Source organism: Eretmochelys imbricata, chromosome 10, assembly GCF_965152235.1.
Source record: "Eretmochelys imbricata isolate rEreImb1 chromosome 10, rEreImb1.hap1, whole genome shotgun sequence".
Taxonomy (NCBI): Eukaryota; Metazoa; Chordata; order Testudines; family Cheloniidae; genus Eretmochelys; species Eretmochelys imbricata.
In genome coordinates this window covers 59,093,868-59,105,938 of record NC_135581.1, presented here as the reverse complement: position 1 = coordinate 59,105,938, position 12,071 = coordinate 59,093,868, and positions in this window count along the sequence as shown.

Sequence of the window (12,071 nt, the reverse complement as noted above, 5' to 3'; positions counted from 1 at the left end):
ACCCTCCTTTTCTGTTTCTACCATACCTCTGGCCTGTTTCCATCACCTTTCTCTCGCCCTGATCCTCCTTTCATCTCTTTGCACTGATACAGTCCCTCTTTCTTTGTCGTCTTTCTTGTTTTCTCTTTAAAAATGTAATAAGTTTGGATGTTGGTCTGGCCACTGAGGGGAAGAGATGGATGGTAGGCTGTCTCTGTTAAACAAAGCCCTATTAGTGATCCTTGAGCATCTGAAACATTGTGAGTAAGGCTTTCTGTCATTCCAAAATGGGGAAAGGCCAAAAACATAGAAACCTGATTTTGCTCTTCTCCCATCATGAAGCAGAAACAGTTGGACCCTCCTCTTCTCAGATTCTTAACTGCAGAAAAATAGTCTGGCTATCCATAGGGCCATTACAGAGCAGAATAACTAATAAATTTGTTAGTCTCTAAGGTGCCACAAGTACTCCTGTTCTTTTTGAGCCTGCAAAAGAAATTCCAGGTACTGGGTAATACAGTTGGCTCTTGAATCTGTAACATCATCACTTAGCACTTACATAACACATTTCAGCTATAGCTTTTGAAGTGTTTTATGAAGGAGGGAAACCATTTTTTCCCCATTTTACAGATTGGGAAGTTAAGGCCATTGCTACACACACCTTATAGAAAACCTTAGCCATGGTGCTACCAGGGTTGCAGGAGGGTGTTGTACTGCTTTAACTTGACCAGGACAGTTAAAGTAGTACACCGTCCCCGCACCCACTAGTGCGGATGCAGTTACAGCCATGAAAAGATGCTACCTTCTGATATAAGCTTATTCCCCTGCCATAAAGGAGCGAGCTATATTGATACAAGGCTCTTTTATACCAGTATAACTGCATCCAGGCTAGGGATTGTACTAATACAACTGTTATGTTTAGTGGGGTCAGGGGGAGGAACACGTTTACCCAAAATACTTATACCAGTTTGAGAAAAATAAATAAACCAACTGTTTAGACCAGGCCTTAGGCAGAGATTGTGTGACTTTTTCAAGTTGTCAGTGAGTTATTGGCAGAGCTGGGAATAGAATAATTTCTTCTGATTCTCAGTTTGGTCTCCTATCCACGAGCCCACACTGGTTCCACAGAGTTCAAAGTAACAACTTCTGATGATAACTTGAGAGATGATCGATATGAAGATGAAATGGGCACAGAAAAAGATAGACAGAATGGCAACCAAGATCAAACCAATTGGAAAAGCTGAATGTTATACCAATAAAATAAAAACCAACAGTATCTTATTAAAGGGGAAAAGGCAAAATACCACATTTATTGTGAATACAGAAAGAATCATAGTAAGCAGTTATAGCTATAACATTCCATTTAATCTCATATTTATTCACACATTCATTCATACACACACACACAGGTTCTGCTAAGTTGTTACCATAGTTACCAGCCTTAGAGTTGCTCATGCCAAGCCACTGGCCAGGTGGCCTGGACACGAGGAGGGAGCAGAGCCTTGTCAGATGCTCATCTGATGCTCCTGGAAGTTGGTTTGCAGAATCAGACCCCAAAGTTCTCACTTTCTAGAGTCCATTTTTATAGGAATTTCTTCCTATGCCAGTCTATGGAAATTGCTTCATCATGCTGTTGCTGAATCAATCGGCAGATGGCACATTCCTGACGGCTCCGTGCTGCCTGATGTTATCTTGTTATTTGGTTCTCCCATTCTTGAGGCTGTTGGGTGGATTCCAGTCTGCCTTCCGGGGGGTCCTCTGATTATTTCCACTTGACACCTTCTTCAGCCGATGGACACTGGATTCTTAGGCTGGCACCTCCCTGATCATTCAGTTATTATCCACACCAAGCATCCATCCACATACATCCTCTATCTCTATTTTAATCACAATTGTTAACAAAGCGAGATGAATACAACAAAAGGGTTGTTACAGAGTATTGCTTTGAGTCTCTCTCTGTGTGAGTACTTGTTGTTACAAAGAATTGCTTTGAGAACAGACTCTGTCTTAGAATGTACTAACACATTTAGCAGCTTGCAAGTTTCACACAGAGAGGGAGAGAAACAGTACCAAAAACCAAGAGACCTCTTAATTAGTAATATCCTGGAATTTAAACTAGGGGGAATCAAACTCATTTGTGATTTTAATACAGATCTTCTTTAATATGATCCAACAAAATGGGCACAGAAAAAGCTAGACAGAATGGCAACCAAGATCAAACCAATTGGAAAAGCTGAGGGCTACAGCTGACCACAAAGAACAGAACTGCCAGAAAAATCAGGTCAGTGCTAAAAATGTTCAAATTTTGAGAATTTCAGGTGACAATTCAAAGAACTAACAGAGCTTCTGAAAAGAAGAATTTCAAAGTGGCTGGGTCTGGATTTCAAGGAAGAACCAGTGCACCTTTAATGCTGCTACCTAAATGCCACATAAAGGGAATGAAATGCAAGTTACAACAGGCAGAACAGTAACGGCCACAGAACCGGAGTGGAAGGACAGGAAAAGATCTATCTTTTTTTTTTTTTTATGCAACAACAATAAAAAGTCACCCATCATCGGTGGACATAAGCTTTTGTTGTTTTCTGTACTAAAAAGAAAAGCATTTGACACTATACAGATTATATTGCTTGAGAAAGTTCTGCCTCAGTCCTTTTCCTAGTAAAGTTCAGGGTAATGTACTTAGAAAAGATGTATTTGTTTTGAAGCGTCAGCTCAGCAATGCAGCTAGTAAAGAAAATCCAGAAGTAAAATATTCTTGAAAGCAAAAAGATTTGACCGTGAACTCATGGAAGAAAATCAACACTAAAGAAACTCTGATAGCTGCTCAGTAAGATGACAAAACAATACTTCGGCCTTCATTTCTCTTTGTTCATTTGTTTTTTCATTTCTTTCACTATTGTCTAGTCTGATATTCCCACTCCCTAGGTCTTACTCAGCAATTAGAGCTAGTAGTTTGCTAAATCATTTATTTACTTTAAAAATAACTCTAGGGTACTTTATACTCTCTTAAAAGTTCTCAAACATTGATAGGTCTCAACTGTGCCAGCTGCTCTCTTCTCTCATGCCCCCTCCCATTCTGCTCTCTTTTTTTTAGAATCCTGGAAGTTTATTCTTTGGTACTCAAACATGACTGAGAAACCTAAAGGAGACTGTGCAAGTGATTTAAACGCTTGTGAAAATGCCTTCCAGTGAGAGACTTTAAAGAGTTCTATCTGTTTATCTTTATCAAAAAGATTAAGAGGTGAATCGATTATAGTGTCTGGGTAACTTCACAGGGAGAAACTAATGAGTCTAAAGGGCTCTTTAAGTTAGTTGAGAAAAGCTGGCTCATCATTGTAGCTTGTCACTCCAGAACCACAGCCAAGACCTGGTTGTGTCATGTATCTCAAACAGTTCCTCCAAGGTACAGCATGTTGACAAGGGGCACTGCATCGGGGCAGGGGCACTGTTCAAATGCGTGTCTAGGCTCTCCATGTTCCCATTCAGGGTAATTCCTCAGGTTCCACATGGTCATTGTGTTACCAGTCTTTGCCACTCCAGCTCTTGCTTGTTGAACACTCAAGCCAGAGGAATTCAAATTAACAGTGAAGGTGATTAGCAAATGGAACAAGTGACCCAGTGAGGTGGTGGATTCTTCATCTCTTGAGGTCTTCAAATCAAGACCAGATGCCTTTCTGGAAGATATGCTTTCGTGAAACACAAGTTCTCATGCTCAATACACAATGAAATGTAGCTGAAATGTAATGTCCTGTGATATTCAGGAGATCAGACCAGATGATCAAATGATCCCTTCTGGCCTTAAACTGTTAATCTGGATCACTGCAAATTAAGTTCTCCAAAGAGTGTCTATAGATGAAAGGACAAAAACTGCCATTTCAGGAATGGTTTTATACACACATTATTATTAAAACAAACAATACCCACAAAGGAGAATAAGGCCATTGGTTCAGCCGCTTCCTTCCCAGCACTGGCCTCTTAGCAGAGGCCAATCTGCTTTGGAGGCAGGGGTGTTTAAAGTGCCCATTTAACTAAGGAGCTAACTAGAACCCACCACAAGCCTTACTATGTCTGGTTGCTGGAAAGTCAGGGCATGGCAGGACGACTTGTCAGAAGGTGGCAATTCATCATGCTCCTGAGGGTCCAGGTGTCTTACTCCTCGAGATGCAGTAAATGATTGATGACGTGGCTGGACTGCCAAGCTGCTGCTCCTCAAATGGCTCTTGTTTTCCTGGCTAAACCCATTTAATTTAAAACCTCAGTATGCTAGAACAAGCTCTCATATGCAACTCATGTAAATAGAACATTATTATACACTGGATTCAGTAGCGCAAGTAAGCTGGTACGGTCAGGTAAGCCATACCATTAAGACATTTATTGCCGGTATGCCATACTGGAAAGACACATTTTCAAGAATGAATTGTAGAGCCCTGTGCAGATACAAACTTCTATCCGCAGATGTGGATATCTGTGGATAGAAATCGGTATCTGCTGAACCGCAGGGGTCTCCTGGGAACTGTAGCGACGAAAGGAGCAGAACGTGGGGCTGACGCTCCCAGGAGCCAGCGCACTGCGCCGACAGCTCCTCCGGCGCGGTGTATCGGTACTGCCCCCAGCCCCATCCTCTGGTGGGGCTGTACAGACCCCAGACAGGAGATGCAGCTGCGTGGAAGGGCTGGGGGAGGGGTTGGGGGCGGTAACCCTTCCAAAGTGATATAAGCTAAACTGGAAAAAAAAACCTTTCTTCTGTAATAAATGTAGTCACATGAGGAGTTAGACTGGTCTGTCTAGCTTGGTTTAATCTCACACCTTAGTTTATACTGGTATAACTACAGTAGTTTAACCATACCAGTATTATTCTTCAACTGGTAAAATTTTCCCTTGTAGGACAAGCCATCCACATAACACAGTCAAGAGACAACTGGTGGATACAGGCAGACAAGGGAACACAAAGAAATGATACAATGCTGGTCAATATGATACACTGGGATCACAGCTCATCAGCTGCCTAAACATCAAGATTTTTGTAGGCATCACAGCAAAAGAGAGTTTTCAGAAGGGATCTGAAGGGGGACAATGAAGTTGTGTTGCAGATGTTTGTGGAGATTTCCTCCAAACCACAAGGACAGCACAGGAGGAAGCATTACAGTACCTGTTTGACCATTTAACAAGTGGGCAGTAAGGGCTAGCATTGCTGGCTGAGCAAAGGCAGGAGTCCACATCTCAAGAGCATATGAGAGAGATTATGCTAGATGGAGATGGGTCTGTAAAAGGCCTAGAACATGTAGACAAGTAGTTTGTGTTGGATGTGTGGAGCCCATGGAGAGATACAAAGAAAGGGTTGACATGGTCAAAGTGATGAGCTAGGGCAACAATTTTTGCAGCAGCATTTTGAATGGATATAAGCAGGGCCGGGTTACACTTGTCAAGTCCGAAGATGATAATGTGGTAGTTGCGATATGAGGTAAGAGCTGTAGCTGTGTGGATGGAGTGGAAAGGCCATATCCTATAGAGGTTTTTAGAGCTGTATTTATACAGCACCTAGCGCAATGGGGCATGGATATGGATGGGGGCTTCTGGGCTGTACTGCAACATAAATAATAACTTAGTTGTATCGTTAAGTAACTAAATGACCTGATTTACTCAACACTATCTGACTAATTGAGATAAATGAACACAATACCAGTTTAACGTGTCTGGACTCTGCTTCCATCTTGAAGTGATAACATAGTTAATTAAATGTCCACTTAATTTGCCTGACTAATTAATAACAACTGAGAGTGTAATTAAACTCAGTGCTTTTAAGTGCTCATTCCTATCCCAGCATGCAAGGACTTAAAATGACGAGATCATAAAGTGTGAGTACAACAGAGCGCAAGACTGCTACAAATGAAGAATCCATAAAAAGTGACAGGCTACAGAATGAAACGGTATTAACCTAAAATAAATTAGTGTCTGTCCCTCTCTGAAGCCAGATGGTCATATCAGCTCATTTTATAGGACTATAACAAATGTGTCAATAAAGTTTCTATTATAAGGTTTCCAAGAATGTTAATACAGGTACTGCATTTACAATATTTAATCAAGGGCTGGCTGAGTCAGGGGAAAGGGCGTGGCTGAAACCAAAACTGACACTGGGATGTTATTTGTAAGTATTGTTGTAGTTCACTAACTAGTTTTCTTGCTCAGCTTTTTGGCACATGCAGGATAAACAGGAGGGAACAAAAAACGGTTATCTACCTTTCCTAACTATTCTTCGAGATGTGGTGTTCACGTCCATTCCATTAGAGCTGTGTGGGTGCCCAAGTGCATGGTTGCTGGAGATTTTTGTCTTAGTGGTGGCCATCGGGTCGGCTGTGGTGCCCCCTTGAGTGCTGCGCTCATGCATCGGTATATCAGGCGCCGCTAACCCTACGCCCTCTCAGTTCCTTCTTGCCGGCGACTCAGACAGAGGGGCAGGAGGGCACGTAATGGAATGGACACGAGCAACACGTCTCAGAGAACAACAGTTACGAAAGGTAGGAAACAGTTTTTTCTTCTTCAAGAGCTTGCTCATGTCGATTCCATTCTAGGTGACTCACAAGCAGTGCCAATGGAGGTGGGCTTGGAAATCACAGTTTTGTAGCTAGCGGCACTGCCTGGCTGAAGCCAGCATCATCCCGGGCTTGCTGGGTCAGCACATAATGGGATGCAGACATGTGGACAGACGACCAGGTAGCAGATCTACAGATCTCTTGGATTGGCACCTGAGCCAAGAAGGCCACTGATGACACTTGTGCTTTAGTCGAGTATACTTTGACTATCTTTGGTGGAGGCACACTTGTGAGCTTGTGCCCAAATAAATTGGTGAGTCTCTAAGGTGCCACGAGTCCTCCTTTTCTTTCTGAGCTTGTAGCAGTATCAGATGCAGGCTGTGATCCAGGATGAAATTCTCTGAGCAGATGCTGGGCGACTTTTTATCCTGTCTGCTACAGCAACGAACAGTTGTGTTGACTTACGGAAAGTCAGTCCTGTTGATATAAAAAGCCAGCACCCTCCAGACATCCAGAATGTGTAACCTGCGCTCCTCTTTGGAACTATGGGGCTTCAGAAAGAAGACCAAGTAAGAAAATGTCCTGGCCTGTATGAAACTGCAAAACTACCTTGGGCAGGAAAGCCACGTGCGGCCACAACTGGACCTTGTCCTTGTAGAACATGGTATAGGGCGGTTCCGACGTAAGCACCCTGAGTTCAGACACTCTGCCGGTGAAAGTAATTGCAACCAGGAACGCCACCTTCCAGGAGAGAAGGAGAAGAGAGCAGGAAGCCAGACACGCAAATGGAAGTCCCATGAGCCTTGACAGCACGAGGTTCCAATCATAGGGAGGGACTGGATCCCAGACACATGGGTAAAGATGCTCCAGATCTTTCAGGAATCGGACCGTCATGTCATGAGTGAAGATCGACCTGCCTTGGAAAGGAGAGTGGAAAGTTGAAATAGCAGCCAGGTGGACCCTGATTGACGACAGTGACAGGCCTGGGAGATTGAGGTGCAGGAGATCGTCCAGGATCACCTGCAGGGAGGCCTGTTTGGCCCAGACACACCGATCTGAGACCCAGCACATAAACTGTTTCCACTTTGCCGAATAGGTCACTCTGGTGGAGGGCTTTCTGCTACCCAGCAGGACCTGTTGCACTCTGGTTGAGCATTCCCGCTTGTCCGCATTTAGCCACGCAGCAGATGCTATGAAGTGCAGCACCTTCAGGTTTGGGTGCAGGAGACTGGTGCAATTCTAAGACAGCAGGTCCGGCCAGAGAGGGAGTCGCAGCGGCTTGGCTACGAAAGGTCCAGCAGCATGCCGAACCAGTGCCGGGGAAGCCACTCGGGAGCTATCAGAATAACCCTCGCCCTGTCCCGCTTGATTTTCACTCTGTGGATCAATGGCAGTGGCGGGAAGGTGAACATCAGGGCCCCTGACCATGGAAGTGGGAAAGCATCTGACAGGGAACCCCGTCCATCCCCTGGAGCGAACAGAACACATGGCATTTCCTGTTCTGGCAGGGCGCGAACAATTCCATGTGGGGAGTGCCCCACTTCCAGAAGATCATACTGGCTGGCTCCGGATGGAGGGACCACTCGTGGTGAGATGAGAAGGTTCTGCTGAGGCAATCTGCTAGCACATTCTTGGTGCCAGGCAGGTGTGCGGCTACCAGATAAATGGCACACACAAGTGCCAAAGGTTGAGAGCTTCTTGGCAGAGGGCTGATGACCTGGCTCTACCCTGTCTGTTGATGTAATACATCACGGCAGTACTGTCCATCAGGACCTTCACCACCTTGCCCCTCAGGTGTGGGGCAAGAAGGCCTGGCAGGCCAGGCGAACCGCTCTGAGCTCCCTGACATTGATGTGGAGGGCCTGATCGTCCTGCACCCATCGGCCCTGGGTGCTCAGCTCGCCCAGGTGGGCTCTCAAGCCGAGGTCCAAAGGATCGGAGACAAGAGTCAACGATGGGAAAGGGGTCACGAAGGGAACTCCCTGCAATACCGACCTGGCATCCAACCACCAATCCAGGGATGACAGGATGTGATCCAGCACCCTGACCACTCGGTCTAGATCGTGTCTGCTGGGGGTGTAAACCCATGCCAGCCATGCTTGCAGAGGCTGGAGGTGGAGCCAGACATGATTGACCACATAAGTACAGGCAGCTATGTGACCCAACAACCGCAGGCAGGTGTGAACCATGGTGAGCAGGTAGCTCCTCACATAGGAGATCAGATTCGACATGGCCTGAAAACGCACCTTTGGGAGGAGGGCTCTGGCTCGCATGGAGTCAAGAACCACACCAATGAACTCTGCGTTGGACTGGCCTTAAGGTGGATTTTTTTTCGTTTATCAACATGCCCAGGTCGTGGCAGGTGGAAGGCACCAGATGGAGGCTTCTCTGTACTTGGTTCTGGGACCTTCCCTTGATGAGCCAGTCGTCGAGGTATGGAAAGACCTGGACCCCTCGACATCTGAGGTAAGCGGCCACCAGCACCATACATTTGGTAATAACCCTTCGGGCCAATGAGAGGACAAAGGGGAGCAGCATGAACTGGAAATGGCGTTCGCCCACTATAAACCAGAGGAAGCGCCTGTGACTTTGGACTATGGAGATGTGGAAACAGGCGTCCTTCAAGTCAAGGGTGGTGTACCAGTCTCATGGATTCAGGGAGGGGATAATGGACGCCAGGGAGACTATAGACTTGTTGAGGCGTCACAGGTCCAGAATGGGCCTGAGGCACCCTTTTGCCTTTGGGATTAGGATGTAACAGGAGTAGAATCCATTTCCCCTCATGGTCAGAGGTATCTCCTCCACTGCTCCCAGGCTCAGGAGGTTCCCAACCTTCTGAACGAGGAGTTGCTCATGAGAAAGGTCCCTGAAGAGCGACAGGAAGGAGTGGGAGTGGGAAGGAGGGACAGCCAAAAATTGCAGAGTGTAACCGTGAGACACTATATCCAGCACCCAATTGTTGGAGGTGACTTGGGACCAGGTCGAACAGAAGGGACGCAGACTGTTGAGGAAAGAGCAGGGTGGACCCTGGACAGTGACTGAGGCGTCGCTCTCAACCACACCCTCAAAACGAGTGCTTCTGGTCCCCGGAGTGTTTTGCTGGACTGGGCTGTGCGGGTGAATGGGAGGAAGAAGGGCAACTGTCATAAATATAAAGGGAAGGGTAAACCCCTTTGAAATCCCTCCTGGCCAGGGGAAAGCTCCTCTCACCTGTAAAGGGTTAAGAAGCTAAAGGTAACCTCGCTGGCACCTGACCAAAATGACCAATGAGGAGACAAGATACTTTCAAAAGCTGGGAGGAGGGAGAGAAACAAAGGGTCTATGTGTCTGTCTATATGCTGTCTTTGTCGGGGATAGACCAGGAATGGAGTCTTAGAACTTTTAGTAAGTAATCTAGCTAGGTATGTGTTAGATTATGAATTCTTTAAATGGCTGAGAAAAGAACTGTGCTGAATAGAATAACTATTTCTGTCTGTGTATCTTTTTTGTAACTTAAGGTTTTGCCTAGAGGGGTTCTCTATGTTTTTGAATCTAATTACCCTGTAAGATATCTACCATCCTGATTTTACAGGGGGAATTTCTTTATTTCTGTTTACTTCTATTTTTATTAAAAGTCTTCTTGTAAGAAAACTGAATGCTTTTTCATTGTTCTCAGATCCAAGGGTTTGGGTCTGTGGTCACCTATGCAAATTGGTGAGGCTTTTTATCCAACATTTCCCAAGAAAGGGGGGGTGCAAGTGTTGGGAGGATTGTTCATTGTTCTGAAGATCCAAGGGTCTGGGTCTGTAGTCACCTAGGCAAATTGGTGAGGCTTTTTACCAAACCTTGTCCAGGAAGTGGGGTGCAAGGTTTTGGGAAGTATTTTGGGGGGAAGGACGCGTCCAAACAGCTCTTCCCCAGTAACCAGTATTAGTTTGGTGGTGGTAGCGGCCAGTCCAAGGACAACGGGTGGAATATTTTGTACCTTGGGGAAGTTTTGACCTAAGATGGTAAAGATAAGCTTAGGAGGTTTTTCATGCAGGTCCCCACATCTGTACCCTAGAGTTCAGAGTGGGGGAGGAACCTTGACAGCAACAGTGGCTGAAACTAGCATCTCTGTCCCTTCTTCTTGCAGGCCCCTGGAGAGACTGCCAAAGCTTAGGTGGCGGAGGCAGCTGGAACTGCTTCCTCACAGACTGCGATGTATGCATTCCCACTGAGAGAAGGGTTGCCCTGGTATGCATTCAGTCCATGCAGCCTTGCATCAGTCTGGTCTGAAAAGAGACTGTTCCCATCCAATGGGAGATCTTGGATGGAGGTCAGCATTTCCTGGGAGAGACCTGCAGTCAGAAGCCAAGAGCTGTGCCTCATCACCACTGCCGACGCAACCACCCTGGCTGCTGAGTTCACCACGTCATCTGGAGGGAGCACCTGGCAGCCACAGTGCCCTCCTCCACCTGGGTGCCAAATTCTTGGGCCAACTCCTGTGGAAGGAACTCCTTGAACGTATAGAGAGTCCCATAAGCTAAAGTTGTAATGGCAAGAGGGCCTGATGGTTTGCAACCCAGAACTGCAAACTGGCCATCTAATAAATCTTTCTCCCAAACAGATCCAACTGTTTGGCCTCTTTATTTTTGGGAGTCAAACTGGTATGCCCCGTTTGTCTCTTTCATTGGCCGCAGAGACCACCAGCAAGCTTGGGGGAGGGTGAGTACAGAGGTACTCAAAACCCTCTGCCAGGACAAAGTACTTCTGTTCAGCCCTCTTTGAGGTGGGAGGGATGGAAGACATTTCCTCTACCTCCAGGCCCAAGTACTGAGCCACCTGACACAGCAGGGCCTGAAGTTCTTTGAAATCATCTGGTGGGCTTGCCCTTGAGGGTCCCGCAACTGCCTTATCCGGGGACAAGGATGATGACTGCAGTGCTGGGGAAGGTTCCAGAGCATCTTCCCCCGTGGGGGAGGGAGGCTTAGTGGTGGGCACTGTTCCCTCTGCTCCAACCATCAGGCATGCCTCGTGCACCGAGCCTGGTGCTGCCAATTGCTGCTCCGAGGTGGTGGCCGATGAGCAGTGAAAAGTGGGCATCGCCACAACCAGCATTCCCCATGCGCCCCAATAAGGCCACTGTGCCGGCCACTGGCTGTGCTGCCAAGTCGGCAACATCAACGTTGATGCAGCCCATTCGCACTGTTGGGTGCCCATTCGCACTGTTGCAGACTAGACAAAGGGCTGAACGGGGCTTCATGCCGGAGGAATCCCCTTCCGGTGACCACAGTGGGGCTGTCAATGCCTGGGTCTGCTTGCTGACCGTTGCCATTGGGGACCAGCGTCTGGAGCGAGGTGATCAGTGCCGGTATCGAGGGGACCAATGCTGGGGGGACTGAAGATGCGACGGGGAGCGCTCCCAGTATGCGGCTGACTGGGACCCATGCCTAGAAGACTATCTGCAGGATGGTGAGTGGCGTTGGTAGTATGGCGACCAGCATCTTGCTCTAGGATATCCGCGCTGAGACGGCGGTGACCGTGAACGTGGTGCTGGTGACCGAGGACGAGCCCCACAGCACCAGGGCTGTGGCTCTGGTGACT